Raw genomic sequence first — 21,457 nt, forward strand, 5'->3', positions numbered from 1 at the left:
CACTTAGTGTTTTTTTAGTCAGGATGGAACTGTGTCTTTTAGATTTTGTCATTGCAGAACTGGATAATGAAACAGATTAAAATAAAGCTGTCCTTTGGAATCAAGGGATTGCACAAAGTCAACATTTTGAGCTATGCCTGAAGAGAAATTGCATTTAGCTTTGGAAAATGTTGGAGGATCAACTTTGTGATCAACAGCGTTTATTGACCAGACCTGTTGTCGTACAGCCAACAGCCACAAGAGTTAAATGACCAGTTTTCCAGTATGTTCTGTGTTAAGGGCAAACACTATTACTCAGAAATTATCTGCTTGCATGCATTATTAAGCTGGTTATAGATTCATCACCCATCAATATTTTCTAAGAGCACCTCTTGAAGAAAAACAAAGGTCTACAAACTGCTGAAAGATGGCAGAAAATATGAAACCATTGTGAGTAGACAACATTTGAGATCATTTGGTACAATTTCCAGCCTTGGTACAGTAGTTAGCATGCAGAGAGCAAGCAAGCTGTGTTGTAAGTTAAGGACTGACTCAATGTGTGGTGTAAAAGGATGAGCGATCTGATTCCAGAGGTGCCAATGGAGGCTTCAACATGACAAAAGTACAGCACGTTGGCAACAATAAACAAGAACGTGCCAGAGACCTGCATAAGTGCAAGCAATAATACGCACTTGGATCATTGTAGGTCAGTGATACAACTTTCAACAACAGAATAGCCTGCCGATAACGGGATACTCGTCCCTTGCTTTGGTTTATTCATACTGAAGTGCAACTATGTTAATTTTGTATACACACCACCAGTATTTTACCACACAATTGTGAGCCCACCAACAATTGTAGGATTGCTGGCATTGCACAAATCTCAATTGTGTGATTATTCATTAAATCTCTAAGTTACCAATTGCAGGAAAAGAGACCGAAGAATGCTTGAATTGAGTCAGTCCTGGATTTGCCACAATTGTACCCACACACACTGAACACCGAGAAAATTTTAAAAGTGATGCTGCACTGCACCTTAGAGATCTGATTCTATCAATTAACTAATATGACTACATTGGCATAATCTGTTATGTTTATCAACAAACAGTTTTTTGTACAAGTGTATTAACTCACACTTCTCCACATTTAGCTTAATAAAAGCCGAAAGAACAGTAGATGCTGTGAATCAGAGACAAAAACAGAAATTGCTGGATAAGCTCAGCAGGTCTGGCAGTATTTGTCAAACATTAAGATTGACAAGTCGCCAGGCCCGGACCAGATATGTCCTCGGCTGCTTTGGGAAGCGAGAAATGCAATTGCTTCGCCACTTGCGAAGATCTTTGCATCCTCGCTCTCCACTGGAGTCGTACCTGAGGACTGGAGAGAGGCAAATGTAATTCCTCTCTTCAAGAAAGGAAATAGGGAAATCCCCGGCAATTATAGACCAGTAAGTCTCACGTCTGTCGTCTGCAAGGTGTTAGAAAGGATTCTGAGGGATAAGATTTATGACCATCTGGAAGAGCATGCCTTGATCAAATACAGTCAACACGGCTTTGTGAGGGGTAGGTCATGCCTTACAAACCTTATCGAGTTTTTTGAGGATGTGACTAGAAAAGTTGATGAGGGTCGAGCTGTGGATGTGGTGTATATGGACTTCAGTAAGGCATTTGATAAGGTTCCCCATGGTAGGCTCATTCAGAAGGTCAGGAGGAATGGGATACAGGGGAACTTAGCTGCTTGGATACAGAATTGGCTGGCCAACAGAAGACAGCGAGTGGTAGTAGAAGGAAAATATTCTGCCTGGAAGTCAGTGGTGAGTGGTGTTCCACAGGGCTCTGTCCTTGGGCCTCTACTGTTTGTAATTTTTATTAATGACTTGGATGAGGGGATTGAAGGATGGGTCAGCAAGTTTGCAGACGACACAAAGGTCGGAGGTGTCGTTGACAGTGTAGAGGGCTGTTGTAGGCTGCAGCGGGACATTGACAGGATGCAGAGATGGGCTGAGAGGTGGCAGATGGAGTTCAACCTGGATAAATGCGAGGTGATGCATTTTGGAAGGTCGAATTTGAAAGCTGAGTACAGGATTAAGGATAGGATTCTTGGCAGCGTGGAGGAACAGAGGGATCTTGGTGTGCAGATACATAGATCCCTTAAAATGGCCACCCAAGTGGACAGGGTTGTTAAGAAAGCATATGGTGTTTTGGCTTTCATTAACAGCGGGATTGAGTTTAAGAGTCGTGAGATCTTGTTGCAGCTCTATAAAAGTTTGGTTAGACCGCACTTGGAATACTGCGTCCAGTTCTGGTCACCGTATTATAGGAAAGATGTGGATGCTTTGGAGAGGGTTCAGAGGAGGTTTACCAGGATGCTGCCTGGACTGGAGGGCTTATCTTATGAAGAGAGGTTGACTGAGCTCGGTCTCTTTTCATTGGAGAAAAGGAGGAGGAGAGGGGACCTAATTGAGGTATACAAGATAATGAGAGGCATAGATAGAGTTGATAGCCAGAGACTATTTCCCAGGGCGGAAATGGCTAGCACGAGGGGTCATAGTTTTAAGCTGGTTGGTGGAAAGCATAGAGGGGATGTCAGAGGCAGGTTCTTTACGCAGAGAGTTGTGAGAGCATGGAATGCGTTGCCAGCAGCAGTTGTGGAAGCAAGGTCATTGGGGTGATTTAAGAGACTGCTGGACATGTATATGGTCACAGAAATTTGAGGGTGCATACATGAGGATCAATGGTCGGCACAACATTGTGGGCTGAAGGGCCTATTCTGTGCTGTACTGTTCTATGTTCTATGTCTATGTTCTATTTGTGGAAAGAAATCAGTTAACATTTTCGGTCGAGTGACACTTCCGCAGATTTCTCCCCACAGATGCAGCCACACCTGCTGAGCTTATCCAGCAATTACTGTTTTTGACTACATTTAACTTTATCTGATGCGTAACTCTTGGGATGTGGACGTCACTGGCTGGCCAGCATTTCATTGCCCATACCTAGTTGCCTCTTGAGAAGGTAGTGATAAGCTGCCTTCTTGAAGCGCTGCATGGTAGGTTGACCCACAATGCCCTTAGGGAGGTGATTACTCCATCCAGTTGTCAATGTTCTTTTGAAGTTCCACACTGTCCTCCTTGTTTTGTGTCATCTGCAAATTTTGAAATTTCTCCCTCCACAGCAAAATTCAGGTCATTTACACAAGGTGGATTGGCCATGCTAAATTGTCCATAGTGTTCAGGGGTGTGTGGGTTATAGGGGTATGGGCCTGGGTCTGGGTGGGATGTTTCAAGGGACAGGAGGGCCGAAGGGCCTGTTCCTGTGCTGTAGGTTTCAGTGTGGACTTGTTGGGCCAAAGGGCCTGTTTTCGACACTGTAGGGAATCTAATCTGATTTATTGGTAAAGATGGAGTGGGAGACAAGCTGGCCATGAGGCTATAGATTGTGGTTGAATTTAGTTTTGCTCCTTCTTATGGCCACAGTACCTCATCATCTCCTACTCACAAGCTGCTGGATCTGTATTAAACCCATCCCAATGAGCACAGGGATAGAGGCATGACATGTGACAGAGTGAATGTGTCCTCACTGTGAAGATGTGTCTTCATCTCCACAAAGACTGTGATGGTGGCCCCTCCTATGTTGACCATCTCCTGTCTACAAGAGATGGAGAGAGATTGCAAGTTGTTTTAAAAGCTATATTTTAATGTCTGAGTTTTAAAATGGGCAAAAATATGACTACCTTCAATCAGATGATGCAAGCTGAGTACAATTTCTGTAATGTTCCAACGAGGATAGCTGAGAGATTCTGTGGGAATTTCACACCCTTGCATTGTGGCAATCAAAGCAAGACGCTGCACCTCCCTAACTGGAGTGTGGGGGAGATGCTCCTTAGACTCTGTCAGTTAAGGATGGGCAATAAATTCTGCACTTGCCAGTGGCACCCCGACCCTGTGAATGAATCTAAAAATGATTTCTGATGGATGGTTAAATTTATTTTGTACATTGCAAATTGTGCTACCAGACATGTAGCATTTCTAAATCAATTCCAGACAAATGTGTCACTGACAACTGCAATTATCCTCAAATTTATGGCATCCATCAGCAGAAAGTACTGATTCAGGCATCCAATAGTAACACAGAATCTAGTGGGCTTGAATTTTTGACTGGTGCTGAATGTTCAGTATGCTCATAAATAATTTGTACAAGCGCTGTTTCAATCTTGGAGATTGCAGCTGGATTGAACATCAGTTTTGGTTGTGGCTGTCTGTGATTTTCCAATTTGCTCTGATGATGCACAAGGTCCTGTGGGAGATACAGGATGACAGAAGGCTGAGCTCTCACTGTCAATGTCCTGAGTGTTTGTACTGGTGTATTGCATGTGAGGGCATTCATCACTCAAGGTAAAAATCTGTTTGTAAAAACCTCAAATATACTTAATGACCCACTCTCAACAGCCCTCTGCAGTAAAGAATTCCACTGATTCACAACCCTCAACGAGAAGAAGTGCCTCCTTATCTCTGTCTTAAATGTGCAACCCCTAGGGCAGCACAGTGGCTCAGTGGTTAGCACTGCAGTCTCACAGCGCCAGGGACCCAGGTTCGATTCCAGCCTCAGGTCACTGTCTGTGCGGAGTTTGCACATTCTCCCCGGGTTTCCCGTTCTGCCTGGGTTTCCTCCCACAGTCCAAAGATGTGCAGGCTAGGTGGTTTGGCCATGCTAAATTGCCCGTAGTGTTCGGGGTGTATGGGTCTGGGTGGGATGCTCCAAGGGGCGGTGTGGACTTGTTGGGCTGAAGAGCCCGTTTCCACACTGCAGGGAATCTAATCTGATCCTTCTGAGATGATGCCCTCTGGCCCTAAAGTCTCCCATAAACAACCTCTGCCCATCTACCCTTGAAAATCTCCTGGGAATCCTGAAGAATTCTTCCATGTTTCAGTGAATATAGGCCCAATTTACTGAATTGATGGGACATAGTCAAACAAATTAGGTACCATTGACATCATGTGCTCAAAGAAAATTTGCAAACATATGCTCAAAACCAAAGTTGACACAGGAGCTAGTCAAAACATCCTATCAGTCAGAATTCTAAAGGATTTGCATCTGGATCATTGTAAGTCAATAATACAACTTACAACAACAAGACACACAGTTCTTTGTACAAAGTGTATCATTCTCCAAAGACAGTCCCTGCAGACCCAGGATCAGTCAGTGAATCCTCTCTGGACTGTCTCCAACGTCAGTATATCTTTCCTTAGCTATGGGGCCAAAACCGTTCACAGTATTCCAGCTGTGGTCTGACTAGCGCCTTTTATAGTTTTAGCAACACATCCCCACGTTTATACTCCATTCCCTTTGAAATAAAGGGAAATGCAGTATTGTAACCCAGCTATGGTCTCGATATAAATCAGGAAATAAAAATACAGTGACTGTTTGCACTGCCTATCACTCTGAAAAGTATGTTCAATAGAGAGTAAATAGTATTCATTTTGTCTGTTTAGTTAAGATCCTTCTTGTGCAGTTTTAAAAACAGATGGTGATCCCTCTGAAACACAATCACGTCAAAACACTGTTTGTTGCATATTAATTTGATGAGCTAGGTTTTGCAAGTACAAATCAACAGTGTATGATGGAGCTTCAGTTTTTGAAGATAAATTGTAGAATTTAGGAATAGAAGATCAGGAACAGGCCACTCAGCCTGTTCTGTGTGCCTCAATCATGGCTGTTGAAGACTTCAATGCCTTTTACCCACTCCATTTACCACCCCCCACACCCAATCCTATACACCAGTGGTAATCAGAGATCTATCAATCTCTACCTTAAAGACATTTAAAGATTGAACCTCCTCAGCTCTTTATGGTAGGGAATTCCAAATGTTCTTGGGTGAAAATGGTTCTCCTCATGTTGGACCTAAGTGGCACTCCCCTTGCCATTCCTGCAACCTTCGAGTGGCATTGTTGCGGCACTGCAGGAGGCCCAGGATGGACATGCTGTCTGAGGAATGGGAGGGGAGTCGAAATGGTTCGCGACTGGGAGGTGCAGCTGTTCAGTGCGAACCGAGCGTAGGTGTTCTGCAAAGCAGTCCCCAAGCCTCCGCTTGGTTTCCCTGATGTAGAGGAGGCCACAGTGGATGCAGTATACCACATTGGCAGATGTGCACGTGAACATCTGCTTGATGTGGGAAGTCTTCTTGGGGCCTGTGATGGGGGTGAGGGGGGAGATGTTGGGGCTGGTATAACACTTCCTGCAGTTGCAGGGAAAAGTGCTGGGTGTGGTGGGTTGGGGGTCAGTGTGGAGAGGACAAGGGAGTCACGGAGAGAGTGGTCCACCCCGGAAAGCAGATAAGGGTGGAGAGGAAAAATGTCTTTAGCGGTGGGGTCGGATTGCAGTTGGTGTAAGTGTCGGAGGATGATGTGTTGGATCTGGAGGTTGGTGGGGTGGTACGTGAGCACGAGGGGGATTCTGTTTTGGTTGTTATTATGGGGTGGTGGTGTGAGGGATGAGGTGCGGGAAATGCGGAAGACACAGTTGAGGGCATTCTCGACCACTGAGGGAGGGAAGTTACAGTCCTTGAACAATGAGGACATCTGAGATATATGGGAGTGGAATGCCCCATCCTGGGAGCAGATGGGGCGGAGGTAAAGGAATTGGGAATAGGGGATGGCATTTTTGCAGGAAGGTGGGTGGGAGGAGATGTATTCTCTGTCCTGGGCCTCCTGCACTGCCACAATGATGCCACCCGAAGGTGGCAGGAACAGCAACTCATATTCCTCTTGGGAACCCTGCAGCCTAACGGCATCATTGTGGATTTCACAAGCTTCAAAATCTCCCCTTCCCCCACTGTATCCCAAAACCAGCCCAGCTCGTCCCTGCCTCCCTAACCCGTCCTTCTTCCCACCTATCCCCTCCTCCCACTTCAAGCCCCCACACCCATCTCCTACCTACTAACCTCATCCCGCCCCCTTGACCTGTCTGTCCTCCCTGGACTGACCTATCCCCTCCCTGCCTCGCCACCTACACTCACCTTTACTGGCTTCATCCCCGCCTCTTTGACTTGTCTGTCTCCTCTCCACCTATCTTCTCCTCTATCCATCTTCTATCTGCCTCCCCTCTCTCCCTATTTATTTCAGAGCCCTCTTGCCCTCCCCCACTTCTGAAGAAGGGCCTAGGCCCAAAATGTCAGCTTTCCTGTTCCTATGATGCTGCTTGGCATGCTGTGTTCATCCAGCTCTATACCTTATTATTAACTAGGTGTCTATTTACCTCAGTTCTTTATAGTAGGTTCCATCATTTTCCTTATTACTGATGTAAGGCCAACAAGGTTTGATCTTTCGCAAATAGTATGGTGACATTTGTCACCTTCTGATCCACAGTAATCAATCCAGAATCTATAAAATTTTAAAAAAAACCACTACACGTGAACCTACACCAAATGGATTGCAGTTGTTAAGAAGTTTGCTCAGCTCTTTTGGTTGGCTCCAGGATCACTTAGCCCTATCTAGTCCGTACTGCTTCTGCGGTTTGGCACCCAAGTAATCTTGTTTTGCAGCTTCACCAGGTTGCCACTTCATCTTTGGATTGCCTGGCACTGCTCCAGGCATGCCCTGCTGCACTCTCTGTTGAATCAGGGTTGATCAATCTTCTCACTTGGTGATAGAGTGGGGATATCAGGTTCCAGATTAATGTTGAATATAATCAGTTGTTGCTAATCAACCCCAGTGTCTTGTAAATTGCTGGATCCTTTTGAAGTCTGTCTGACTTATGACAGTGATAGTGCGACACAACACAGTGTAAGGTATTCTGAAAGCGAAGGTGGGATTTTGTCTCCACAGTAACTGTGCGTTGGTCACTTTTACCGATACTGTCATGGATAGATGCTTCTGTGGCAGGCAGATTAATGAGGAAGAGATGAAGTATGTTTTTCCTACTTGTTGGTTCCCGCACCACCTGCTTCAGACCCAGTTTAGCAGCAATGGCCTTCGAACATTGATCAGCTCGATCAGTGGTTTGCAGAAAGCAAAGTGTGCCTAGCTCCTCTTATACAATGTCTGTGACTTGTTAACCGAAGGTCACAGACTTCTGCAACTGCTAAAGGAAAAATAAATCAGTTTTCTTCAGGCTTAAAGTATCTTTTACCACAGAGAGTAGAGAGAGCTCCTGAACTGGTGGATATCAGATGGCTTCTCCCTAACTTGTTCACAGCTCTATGCTGTTCCTAAGAACAAATTACATTGTCATTGACAGGGACAAGGCCTTTGTCATCTTCTACTGGTTACCTGTCCACAGACTAGTCACTGCTGTTGGCTGGCTGAATCTCCATTTGTATGCACCCCTCAGTTCCAGTTCATCTGCAAATTACACTTCCACTACTGCTTGAACAAGCAGCGGTGTAAACAATGTTTCCAATGAGCATCAAGTTACTTGCTTTTAAAATAGCAGCAACCCTTGAATTTTAAAAGTTTTTTTTCCCCTTTTCAGTCCACAACTAAAAATACAGAACAATAAAATAGTCTTTACATTGCAATTCCCCGTCAGAAAATTATGCTAGCTCGGCCTACATGCCCAGCTATGGCCTTCTTAATAATAGAGTTTTGCATTTTTTTGTGACAGATGTTGAGCTAAGTGGCAAGTATTTTCCAATCAGGATGAACCTTTCCAGAATCTAAGGGAACTTTGGAAAGCTAAAATCATTACATCTATTACTTCAACAGCCACTTCTATTAAGACCCTGGGATGAAAGCCCTTAGGACTTGTCAGCCTAATACTTCTCTCAATATTCTTTCCCTGATGATTGATAGAAGCTCTTCTCTCTCTTTTAATTAATCACTGAGATGCTATTATTATCTTTCACAGTAAAGACAGACAAAAGATTCATCTGCAATTTCTTTATTTGCATTATTAATTCCCCAGAGTCACTTTTGAAAACACCAACTTTTAATTTGGTCACTTGTTTCTTCTTTTTGCATACCTGTAGAAACTCTAATTGTGTTTTTCTATTCCTAGCTAGCTTTAAAGCATACTCTAATTTGTTACTCTTTTATTTCAGACATGGTTTGCTGGCTCTACTATTCTATCTGATGTTCTGACCTCCCACTAATCTTTCTGGGATTGTACCCTTGCCTTTCAATTTTGTAGCATTTTTAACTCCTTAGCAACAAGTGACACATCCCTCTCTTTCTCATGGAATATATCTTTGCTGAATGTTGTGAAATATCTCATTCAATGTCTGTCACAGCATCTCTACTGAACTAACCCTTAACCTAGTTTTACAGTTCACTTCAGTGAGCTCTCTCTTCAGATCTTGATTACCTTGATTTGCATTTAAAAATCTAGTCTTAGACTAACTCTTCTCTCCTTCAAACTGAATGCAGAATTCAATCACTGCTACCCATGGTGCCTTTACAGTGAGGTAATTAATTGAGAGATTGTAGGAACTGCAGATGCTGGAGAATCTGAGATAACAAGGTGTAAAGCTAAATGAACACAGCAGGCCAACCTGCTCCTATGATGCTGCTTGGCCTGCTGTGTTCATCCAGCTCTACACCTTGTTATCTCAGATAATTAATTAATCCTATTTAAGTGCACATTACCATATCAAGTACAGCCTGCTCTAGAACATGCTGCTCGAAAATACTGTCCTGAAAACACTGAACTATTGAATGCTGGTTTAATTTGAATCAGTGGCTCAGTGGTTAGCACTGCTGCCTCACAGTGCTAGGAACCCAGGTTCAACTCCAGCCTCAGGTGACCTGGGAGGTGAGTCCCAGAAGTGAGCCACAGCTGGAGCAGGAGCAGAGCAAGCCCAGGCCGGCCAGGGAGGTAAGTCCTGGAGGCTAGTCTGAGACAGAGGTCAGCACACGGAGGCAGCGAGGCCTGGTGGGCATGGACTCAGTGAAAAAGGACTATAACTTGAGTACTTTAAAGATACTTTTCATTATTATTCTGGACATTTAAAACCTGTATTCCCATGTTAGCCTTACTTTTTACTATTTCAAAACTGTAACAACGCTTAAACTATCTGTACCTAGGTACCCTGTACCTAAGATGGCTCCAAGAGGCGACATTACAAACTTTTTGCTGCGCTCATTCAAGTACATGTGACAACGAAGGCTATTCTAATTCTAATTCCAAAGGCATGTTACTGCCAATGAGGTACTTATGAAGCCAAGTCACTGTTGTAATTTAAGAAGACTATGTATAAAAGGCAACATAAATCCAAGTTGTTGTTTTATCCAATTCTTTACCTCTGTCAGGCCACATGCTTGTGAAGATCTATTTTTAGGCCCTGATGGATGTGAATACAGAAGTAGGGATTGAGGTAGGCAGGAACAGATGTTTATGTTGTAAGGCAGCCTATTGATTCCTGAGGCCCATCCAACCACCAGCGTTTCGGCGGTGGGAGTATTGCGAACTCAACCAATTAAAGGCTTATTAAGTCCAGTTGTCCAATGCTTACTTAAGTAGAGAATGACTGCATTATTCTGATGTGTAAAGAGATTTTAAGTGTTCCAGTGCATGATTCACAAAATGTTAATATGCAGGTACACCATGTAAATAAGAAGACTAATTCAATATTACCCTCTATTGCGAGAAGGATTTAATTTAAAAGTAAGGATGCCGTGCTTCAGTTACACAGAGAATTGGTGAGACCACATCTCAAATACTGTGCACAGGTTTTGGTCTCTTTATTATCTTAGAAGCATACAGAACAGAAGAGCCCTTCAACCCAACAAGACCACTTTCCCACACTAGGTCCATAGCCTTGAATGTTGTGGTATTTCATGTGCTCATCCAAGTAATCTTCAAAAGTTGTGTGAGGTTTCCTGCCTCAACTATCCTCTGAGTGCATTCCAGTGCCTTACCAAGATCTGGGTGCAAACGTTTTTCTTCAAATGTCCTCTAAACCACCTGCCTTCCACTTTAAAATCATGCCACTTGCTGTTGACTTTTCAACAAAGGGAACAGCTGCTTTTCATCCACCCTGTCCACGCCTCTCATAATCTCATAAACCTTGATCAGGGCCCTCCTTAACTTTCTCTACTCCAAAGAAAACAACGTGACCTTATCCAGCCTCTCTTTGCAGCTCCATCCCAGGCAGCATCCTGGTGAGTCTCCTCTGCAGTCCCTCCAGTGCAATCACATCCTTCCTATGGGATGGTGACCAGAATTGCATACAGTATTCCAGCTGTGGCTTCACCAAAGTTCTAACCAGCTCCAATATGACCTCCTGCTCTTATGATTTATGTCACGGCTATGTCTCATACCGCTTCCTAATTAACCCATTAACCTGTCCTGGCACCTTCAGGGATCTATGAACTAGCACCCCATGATCCTTCTGTTCTTCAGAGCTTCCTAGTGTCCTACCATTCTGGAACTCTTGTGCCTCAGAAGGCAGTGGAGGTGGGAGACAATGATTATTTTTAAGATGGAACTGCATAGCTTCTTGATCGGAGATAGTAGGAACTGCAGATGCTGGAAAATCTGAAATAACAAGGTGTAGAGCTGGATGAACACAGCAGGCCAAGCAGCATCAGAGGAGCAGGAAGTCTGATGTTTCGGGCCAGGAGGTTTCTGTAGAAGGGCCTGGGCCCAAAACGCCAACTTTCCTGCTCCTCTGATGCTGCTTGGCCTGCTAGACTCTTGTTCAGCAAGATTGCCCTTGTTAGGGGAATCAGGGGTTATCAGTGGTCAATGAGAAATGTGGAATGTGAAACACAACTTAGATTAGAGCCATGCTGTTACTGAATAGTGGGGCAGGTTCGAGAGGCTGAGGGGTGTACCTCACCCCCTCGTTTATATGTCCATTAAATGTCAGCAAATCGGAGAAATGACCGGGAAGCCCAGAACCAGGGCTCACATTCTCATGATACATTGTAGACCATTCAGATCGGAGGTAAGGAGAAATATCTTCACTGAGAGAGTGGTGAGTCTGTGTAAGGCTAAAATATTGAATATTTTCGAGAGACAGTTAGATATAGTTCTTAGGGCTACAGAGATCAAATGGTATGGAGAGAAAGCAGGAACAGGGTAAGGAGTTGGATGATCAGCCTTGATCATATTGAATGGCAGACCAGGCTCCAAAGGCTGAATGGTCTATTCCTGCTCCAATTGCCGTACCTGAAAAGGATGTTTCCTCATGTTGGTTAGTCCAGAGCCAGGAGGCACAGTTTTCAAATTGAAGGTCATCCTTTCAAAATAGAGGTGAGGAGACTTTTTCTTTTAGAGGGTTGTATGTCTTTGGAACTCTGTGCCTCAGAATTTGGTGCAGGCACAGTGATTCAAGGCAGAGGTGACAGATTCTTGTTAGGCACGTGAATCAAGGATTAACTGGGGTAGGTGGGAATTGGAATTAGAAACACAAACAGATGAGCCATGACCTTATTAAATGACGGATGAGCCTCAAGAGGCTGATTGGTCCACATCTGCTGGTATTTTGTATGTTTGTCTGTATGCAAAGGGTGGTGGATACCTGGGAGTCCTGGGTCCAGTAGAACGCTTTTTGGCTGCCGGTGTGTGTTCTGATCTGTACTTCCATGGGATTAGAAGGTGAGAAGGGAATAAAGAATCTCAGCCTCAGTCCAGGTGCCTATCTTGTCCAGGTGGCAGGGCAGTGCCATCAGGCACCTACGGGGAGAAGGAGCGACAGGTACCCACCAATTTCATTACAGGATACCCTCGTGGTGCCCTGCTGTGTCAGCTTTCTCTGCTTGTGACCCCAGCATCTCAAGCCAAGGAGGGTGCACCCTTCACTTGGGTAGAAGACTCTGTGCGAGCTGAGGATTCCAGTGCCAAAGCCCAGAGGGAATGCCTGCCCAAAGTGACCAGTCAGGAGGCTCAGCTCATCTCTGCACGAGAGGCCAGACTTGAAACTTTTACATAGTGGGAGAGAGAGTTCTGGGGTTCAATAATCACATATAATGGGCTGTTATGTCAATATATCTGCACTTATTATCTTCATCACCATTAGCTCTGAGGAAGGGTCACCGAGCCCAAAATGTTAACTCTGTTTTTTCCTTCACAGATGCTGGCAAATCTGCCGAGCTTTTCCAGCAACTTTGTTTTTGTTCCTGATTTACAGCATCCACAGTTCTTTTGGTTTTATTTCTTCATTTGTACTCTTCTAATGTGTGCTGTAGTCTTATTGTTCCAATAGGACAATAGGCTAAAATTATCCAAAGAGAAAAATATGGAGCATCATCTACCAGCCAGAAGATAATACAATATCTCAATCGCCACACCTTATTGCATCTGAGCAAAGTGGGTGCATGGACACACTGCTATTTGTGATGGAATCACGCACACCTATATTTTGGAAATTGCTGTCAAACCCCAGCAGGTTGCTCTGGGGGACACTGAGGCTACCAATAAGGTCTCGGAGAGGAGCCAAGGCCTGGGGATGTCCAACTGGTTGACCCCAGACAAGCATCTTGTGGGAGCATTGGCAGAACCGGTCATTGATGCACAGCCTCTAGGAGGGAGCTCTGTGTTTGGTGTTCTCAGGCACTTACACAATATCATTTACAGCTTATAGTGGGTCAATGTGCAATTCATGTGTCAAATTCCCATCATTGTGAAGTGCAGTGGGGTGACCAGATGCACATTTCACAGCTTAATCCAGTGGAAGTGTCACTGAGGATGCTCAGGCGTTGCAAGGAAGACTTGTAACATTCTGCAGAGATAGTGAGGGTGTAAGGAGCACTCAACAGACGTGGGGCAACTTGGTTAGCATTCACCCTGATGTCACCCATATATCTTTGACACAAGGATCATTTCAGCACAAACGTCCAGCAGTGTGAGCTAGTGGCAGTGTTCACTCTATCACAGCTGCTTCATTGCCAGCAGCGGTCTGCAAAGATGTTCACGTGCAGTGAATTTTTTTGCAGAGGTGAAGATATCAGAGCCATGGTGAAAGTTTGTCAGCATTTTAATGCATGGATCAATCAAATTAAAAAACAGCTAAGTCCTTGTGGAATGTAACATACATCAAGCAAAGAACTGACAGCCAACTGTGCAAATGAAATATTAAGTTGCGTGCAGACAGTCTCAACCAGGCTTACTCATCCTGGAAACCAGTGTCTGTAAGGTTCTCCCTGGCCCCTCTGGCTCTGTGGACCAGTGCCCTGACCTTTTATTTATGCAAGGTATGCAAGGGGTGGGTGTCACCAGCATTTATTGCCTGGCCCTAATTGCCCTTGAGAAGGTGGTGTGGTGAGCTGCCTTCTTAAGCTGCTGCAGTCCCTGTGCTGTAGCTAGATCTATAATGCCATTTGGGAGAAATTTCCAGGATTTTGACAATGAACGTTTCTGAAGAAGGGTCCCAACCCGAAACATCAGAATTCCTGCTCCTCTGATGCTGCCTGACCTGCTGTGTTCCTCCAGCTCCACACCAGCATCGGCAGTTCTTACTATCTCTCAGGATGCTGCTGTCCCTTTAGCTTTGTTACCCCATTTTAGTTCATCCACTTCCCTTATTAAGCACATCTCTTGAGAAGCTCCCTCCTGTGCAATGCTGTTTCTGCTACTCTTGTTATTGCTAAACACATCGTATAAAACTTCTGAGAATCACATTCGCAGCAATGATCATCACAAACCCCTCCAATCTCCCTCTAAAATCTTTGCCTTGTAACAGTCTCACACAGTGTTCGTGAATAGTCCATTAAAGTATGAAAGTGCTTCCATGGGAGAGGGTCCCGCTTATCCTATCATCAAGTTTCACTCTAATACAAAATTTCTCTGGAATTAGCATTTCCCAAGGAATGGGGATAAGGTCATGCGTATAGTGGTTGTTTAGAACTCATTAGTCTGCAGAGATTATTTACAGTTTTATAGCAAGCTGATTGTTAAGACAAATCCTTTAAATCTTGGAATTCATTGTGTAGCTAATTGCCTGTGTCATCTGTAACTAGGTTCATCTTCGATCCAGTTTCCAAGTTTTGTGGAATGCTGGGAGGCAAAGTTTGACCATTTTCTGAAAGAGCTGTGTTTGTTGACAACACCACTGTCCAGTGTCATAGCAATCGTGGACACACAGCTTTGCAGTCAAACACCCCAGCATCGTGATAACAACAGATGTTGCAGACTGGCAAAATTGACCTTTCAGTGGGTGGTTTTATTAAACTTACAGCACTGTACTACTGAAGCATCCATGCAGGAAGTGCCCCGAAATCAATTAGAAAGCCCTTGATCCAAAGGCAACGGCCTAGTGGTATTATTGGTGGACTGTTAATCCAGAAACCCAGGGAATGTTCTGGGGACCTGGGTTCAAATCCTGCAGATGGTGGAATTTTAGGGAGGGAAATCTGCTATGTGACTCCATACCCACAGCAATGTGGCTGACTCTTAGCTCCCTTCTGGGAAATTAGGGATGGACAGTAAATGCTGGCCTAGCTGATGATGTCTTCATCCTGTGAATGAAGATAAGAAACAAGAGGCATTCACAGAATGTTCCTTTGGATTGTCATCGCCTTCATCCGTTGTTTCCCCCCACTCCACTGATACAAAAAAGGTATTCAAATGTTCAGGGCTGCTCATCGAGGTCTGTGCCCTAATCCTGCCCCCCTCCCCATTCTTGAGCTCTTTAGTCACAACAGCTATCCCTGAACGAAGGAACAAACTGTGCAATGAGGAATACCACCAGCAGTGAGAAGGGGGTGATGAGGGACGGGGTGACCTTTGGAGAGGGGACCATGATGAATGGTATGTCATCACTGGTGGGAAGCGACCATCTTGGCATTGTCAATTCACTCCATTCTGAAAATTGTCCCATTATAAACAGTGATCAGACATAATGGGAACTGCAAATGCTGGAGAATCTTGCATCCTCTTTGGACATTCAGCCGTTGGGTTCTTTGAAGTTGAATATATTCTTGCTGAAGGACAGTTTGCCTTGTGGCAGGGCTTTTACCCACTCCGTTCCCCAGCAATGGGGTCTGGCAGCCAATTCTATTGTTCATTGTTAAATTTAAATGAGTTGCAGAGAGAGAGGATCTCCACCTTGGTGTGCATGCTTCCTCACTTGCCTTGGAAGGCTGAAATTGAAGCCATTGCTTCAAAGGTCCTACAGCTTCAAAGGCCCTCATGCTGCCTGATTGCATTGGCAAGCCCATCCTCCGACCACTAAAGAACAAAGAACAATAAAACACAGGAATAGGCCCTTTGGCCCTTCAAGCCCCCACATTTTGCCCTTCCATACTAAAACTTGCAGGATCGGTATCTCTCTATTCCCTTCCTATTCATGTATTCATCCATGTGCTTGCTGAATGCTGCTATTGTGTCTGTTTCCACTGCCTCCTCCGGCAGTGTGTTCCAGGCACCCACTACCCTTTGTGTGAAAAACCTGCCTCACACCTTGAACCTGTGTCCCCTAATAATTGGTCCCTCCACCCTGGGAAAAAGTCTCATACTTTCCACTCTATCCATGCCATTCACAATCTTATAAACGTCTATCAGGTCTCCCCCCAAACTCCTGCCTTCCAGTGAAAACAAACCCAGTCTGTCTAAACTTCCTTCATAGCTAAAACCCCCCATACCAAGAAACATCCTCGTAAACCTTTCCTGTACCCTCTCCAAAGCATCAACATCCTTCTGGTCGTGTGGTGACCAAAACTGTACACAATATTCCAAGTGTGGCCTAACTAAAGTTCTTCAAAGCTGCAGCATAACTTGTCTATCCTTATGCTCAAAGCCCTTTCCAATGAAGGCAAGCATGCCATGGTCCTTTTTCACTGCCTTATCTACCTGCACTGCCACCTTCGGTGATCTCTAGACTGGTATACCCAGATCCCTCTGCATAACAATACTCCTAAGGGTTCTGCCATTTACCATATAATGTCCACCTGTACCACATCTTTCAAAGTGCATCACCTCACATTTATCTGGATTAAACTCTATCTGCCATTTTTTTCTGTCCATGCCTCCAACAGATCTATAACCTGCTGTATCCTTTGACAATCCTCCTCACTATCTGCAAGTCCACAAACCCTTGTATCACCTGCAAACTCACTAATTAGACCAGCCACATTTTCCACCAAATCATTTCTCTAGATCATGAACAGCAGAGTCCCTGTAGAACACCATTAGTCACAGACCTCCATTCTGAAATACATCCTTCCACCACTCTGCTCTGTCTGTCGCTCATAATTTCATTTGCTTGTAAATGCATATAGATCTTGTCCCTGAGAATATTTTCCAATAATTTCCCTACTACTGACATAGACTCACAGGTCTGTAATTTCCAGGAATATCCCTATTACCCTTCTTAAACAATGGGACAACATTGGCTATTCACCAATCCTCTGGGACCTCACTTATGACCAAAGAGGACACAAAGATATCTGTCCATGCTCCAGCAATTTGCTGTCTATCTCTCTCAATATTCTGGGATCGATACCATCAGGACTTGGGGACTTACCTACCTTAATACTTTTTAAGTCATACAACACCTCTTCCTTTTCAAGAGCAACTGGGCTTAGAAACTCAGCACTCTTTTCCCTGAGAACATCCTCCATGAATTATTTTTCTTTGGTGAATACCAACTCAAAGTTTTCATTTAGGATCTCACCTACCTCTTCTGGCTCCACACATAGATTCTGTCCTTTGTCCTTGAGTGGGCCAACCCTTTCCCTAGCTACCCTCTTGCTTTTTATATATTTACAAAAGCCTTGGGATACCCCTTAATCCTGTTTGCTAACAACTTTTCATGACGTCTCTTAGCCCTTCTAATTCCTTATTTAAGTTCTTTCCTACTTTGCTAATATACTTCAGGAGCTTCGAATTAGTCAGTTTCGGCAAAACCACAGAAATGTGTCAGTTCTCACAATGAGCAGGTTTCTGACTCCTCACTTAAACTTGATAAAGAGGCCTAAAACCTGTGAGAAAACTGTGATGGAATACTGCCCTCTTGCCTGAATGTGTCCAGCTCCAACAACATTCAAGAAACATGCCAAAGCAGCCCGCTTGATTGGCACTACATCCACAAGCATCCAGTCCCTCCACCACCAATGCTCGGTAGCAGCAGTGTGTACTATCTATAAGGTGCACTGCAGAAATTCACCAAAGATCCTCATGCAACAGCTTCCAAACCCATCACTTCAATCTCGAAGAGCAAGGACCGCACATGCATTGGAATGCCACCACTTGCAAGTTCTCCTGCAAACCACTAACCACCCTGCATGGGAAATATATCGCTGTTCCTTCGCTGTTGCTGGGTCAAAATCCTGGGAATTCCTTCCCTAATAGCATTGTGGGTACAGCTGCAGCACACAGACTACAGCGGGTCAAGAAGGCAGCTCACCACCACCTTCTCAAGGGCAACTAGGGATGGTAAAGGGATTACCTTTACCTTTTGTCAGTGGAATGTTTCATATGTCCTAAAATAGGTGGCAACTGTGGTCTGTACAAAAACATAGGGATCAACCCCTGCAGTTCTGAGATATCACTGATCTTCATTACACCTTACATGTGATTGCAATAAACTCTCTGAACCTGTAGTCCTTAAGTAATCTCTGACAGCCTAGTGCTGGTGGAACTAAAAACGTTGATAACTGTTTGAGCACCTATGGAGCTATCTCATTTAGCTTCGTGCTAAAACAAACAAGCTGCTGAAAACAAACTTCATCAGGGTGTTTTGTGGTCTGTATCCTCCTTTTTGTCAGTGCAGCAGCTCTTACATGACCAGGATGTTCCTTCATCTGAGCAGTCTGTTGTAAGAAACACAGAGATAACAAGGTGCAGAGCTGGATGAACACAGCAGGCCAAGCAGCATCAGAGGAGCAGGAAAGCTGACATTTTGGGTTGAGACCCTTCAGAAATGTCAGCTTTCCTGCTCCTCTTATGCTGCTTCACCTGCTATGTTCACCCAGCTCTATAGCGTGTTATCTCAGATTCTTCAGCATGGGCAGTTCCTACTATCTCTATTCATATACCAATCCAGATGCCTTTTACATGTTGTAATTGTACCAGCCAACGCCACTTCCCCTGGCAGCTCATTCATACACACACCACCCTCTGTGTGAAAAAGTTGCCACTTAGGCCCCTTTTAAATCTTCCTCCTCTCACCTTAAACTAATGCCCTCCAGTTCTAGACTCGTTGGCTATTCACCCTATCCCATGCCCCACGTGATTTTATAAACTTCTGCGAGGTCATCCCTCAGCATCTGACGCTCCAGGGAAAATAGCCTCAGCCCATTCAACCTCTCCCTATAGCTTAAATCTTCCAACCCTGGAAAAATCCTTGTATATCTTCTCTGCACCTTCTCAAGTTTAACAACATCCTTCCTATAGTGGGGCAATGAGATTGTACACAGTATTCTAGAAGTGGCCTCACCAATGTCCAGTACAGCTGCAACATGATGTCCCAACTCCAATACTCAATATTCTGACCAATGAAGACAAGCGTACCAAACTCCTTCTTCACCACTCAGTCTACCTACTGAGACTCATCACATATTACAGTTCACTCTGCAACTGCTTCATTGATTCTTTAGTGACCATGCATTAATCATTCAAATTAAAAATTGAAGAAGGCAAACAGAACTTACACATCTCCCTTCTATATTTTCAGGTTGATCAGAATTACAAATACTGACCCTGTCCCTTCTCACCACCTTTTTGGAAGGATGAAAAGGTAACCATCAGGCAGTCCTATCAGATTTGTGAACGGAGAAGGAAGTGGGAGATGGTGTAAAAAGTGTGAAGTGTCAGCTTATGACGCCTTGTATTGTGAGGCTATAAATAGAGATGGTAGATCTTATTATGGGGAACACGCATTAAAAAAAGCCAGGGTCAAACCTGTTCATTCAGGAATACTTGTTACAGAGTGATTTCTGACACTGTCACATTATTTCATATTTTTAAAAATGAATTTGGTGGGAATAAAGCCAGGCAAATTTTATGTTTTCTTTTGACTCTGTTCCTTTTGTGTAGTCTCCCCCGAGCATATCCACAGAAAACCTCTTCATTTTAACTGTCATATTCTCCAGTTCTACACCCTTCTCAAATCCAGTTCTAACAGCCTTGAGGGGCTGAAAGGCCTAATCCTACTCCCGGGTTCGAAATCAGGCTCTTCTGGTTACACTGCCATTAGCTGCCTTGTCTTCAATTACTTTGGCCTAATCTTGGAATTTTTAAACTTGATTTGCGGAACATGGGCTTTGCTGACTGGTCAGCATTTATTGCCTGTCCCCAGTTATCCTTGAGGAGATGGTAGTGATGAGCTCCCTTCTTGAACTTCTGCTGTGGGAAGGCGATGGCCTAATGGTATTATTGCTGGACTGTTAATCCAGAGACCCAGGTGGTGTTCTGGGGACCTGGGTTCAAACCCTGCCACAGCAGATGATGGACTTTAAATTCAATAAAGTATCCGGAATTAAGAATCTAACAATGACCGTGAATCAATTGTCAGGAAAAACCCATTGGGTTCACTAACGTTCTTTCGGGAAGGAAACTGCCATCCTTACCTGGATAATAAAATGTGAGGCTGGATGAACACAGCAGGCCAAGCAGCATCTCAGGAGCACAAAAGCTGACGTTTCGGGCCTGGACCCTTCATCAGAGAGGGGGATGGGGGGAGGGAACTGGAATAAATAGGGAGAGAGGGGGAGGCGGACCGAAGATGGAGAGTAAAGAAGATAGGTGGAGAGGGTGTAGGTGGGGAGGTAGGGAGGGGATAGGTCAGTCCAGGGAAGACGGACAGGTCAAGGAGGTGGGATGAGGTTAGTAGGTAGCTGGGGGTGCGGCTTGGGGTGGGAGGAAGGGATGGGTGAGAGGAAGAACCGGTTAGGGAGGCAGAGACAGGTTGGACTGGTTTTGGGATGCAGTGGGTGGGGGGGAAGAGCTGGGCTGGTTGTGTGGTGCAGTGGGGGGAGGGGATGAACTGGGCTGGTTTAGGGATGCAGTGGGGGAAGGGGAGATTTTGAAACTGGTGAAGTCCACATTGATACCATATGGCTGCAGGGTTCCCAGGCGGAATATGAGTTGCTGTTCCTGCAACCTTCGGGTGGCATCATTGTGGCAGTGCAGGAGGCCCATGATGGACATGTCATCAAGAGAATGGGAGGGGGAGTGGAAATGGTTTGCGACTGGGAGGTGCAGTTGTTTGTTGCGAACTGAGCGGAGGTGTTCTGCAAAGCGGTCCCCAAGCCTCCGCTTGGTTTCCCCAATGTAGAGAAAGCCGCACCGGGTACAGTGGATGCAGTATATCACATTGGCAGATGTGCAGGTGAACCTCTGCTTAATGTGGAATGTCATCTTGGGGCCTGGGATGGGGGTGAGGGAGGAGGTGTGGGGACAAGTGTAGCATTTCCTGCGGTTGCAGGGGAAGGTGCCGGGTGTGGTGGGGTTGGAGGGCAGTGTGGAGCGAACAAGGGAGTCACGGAGAGAGTGGTCTCTCCGGAAAGCAGACAGGGGTGGGGATGGAAAAATGTCTTGGGTGGTGGGGTCGGATTGTAAATGGCGGAAGTGTCGGAGGATAATGCGTTGTATCCGGAGGTTGG

The sequence above is a fragment of the Stegostoma tigrinum genome, chromosome 3 (genome assembly GCF_030684315.1).
Source record: "Stegostoma tigrinum isolate sSteTig4 chromosome 3, sSteTig4.hap1, whole genome shotgun sequence".
NCBI classification, from domain to species: Eukaryota; Metazoa; Chordata; class Chondrichthyes; order Orectolobiformes; family Stegostomatidae; genus Stegostoma; species Stegostoma tigrinum.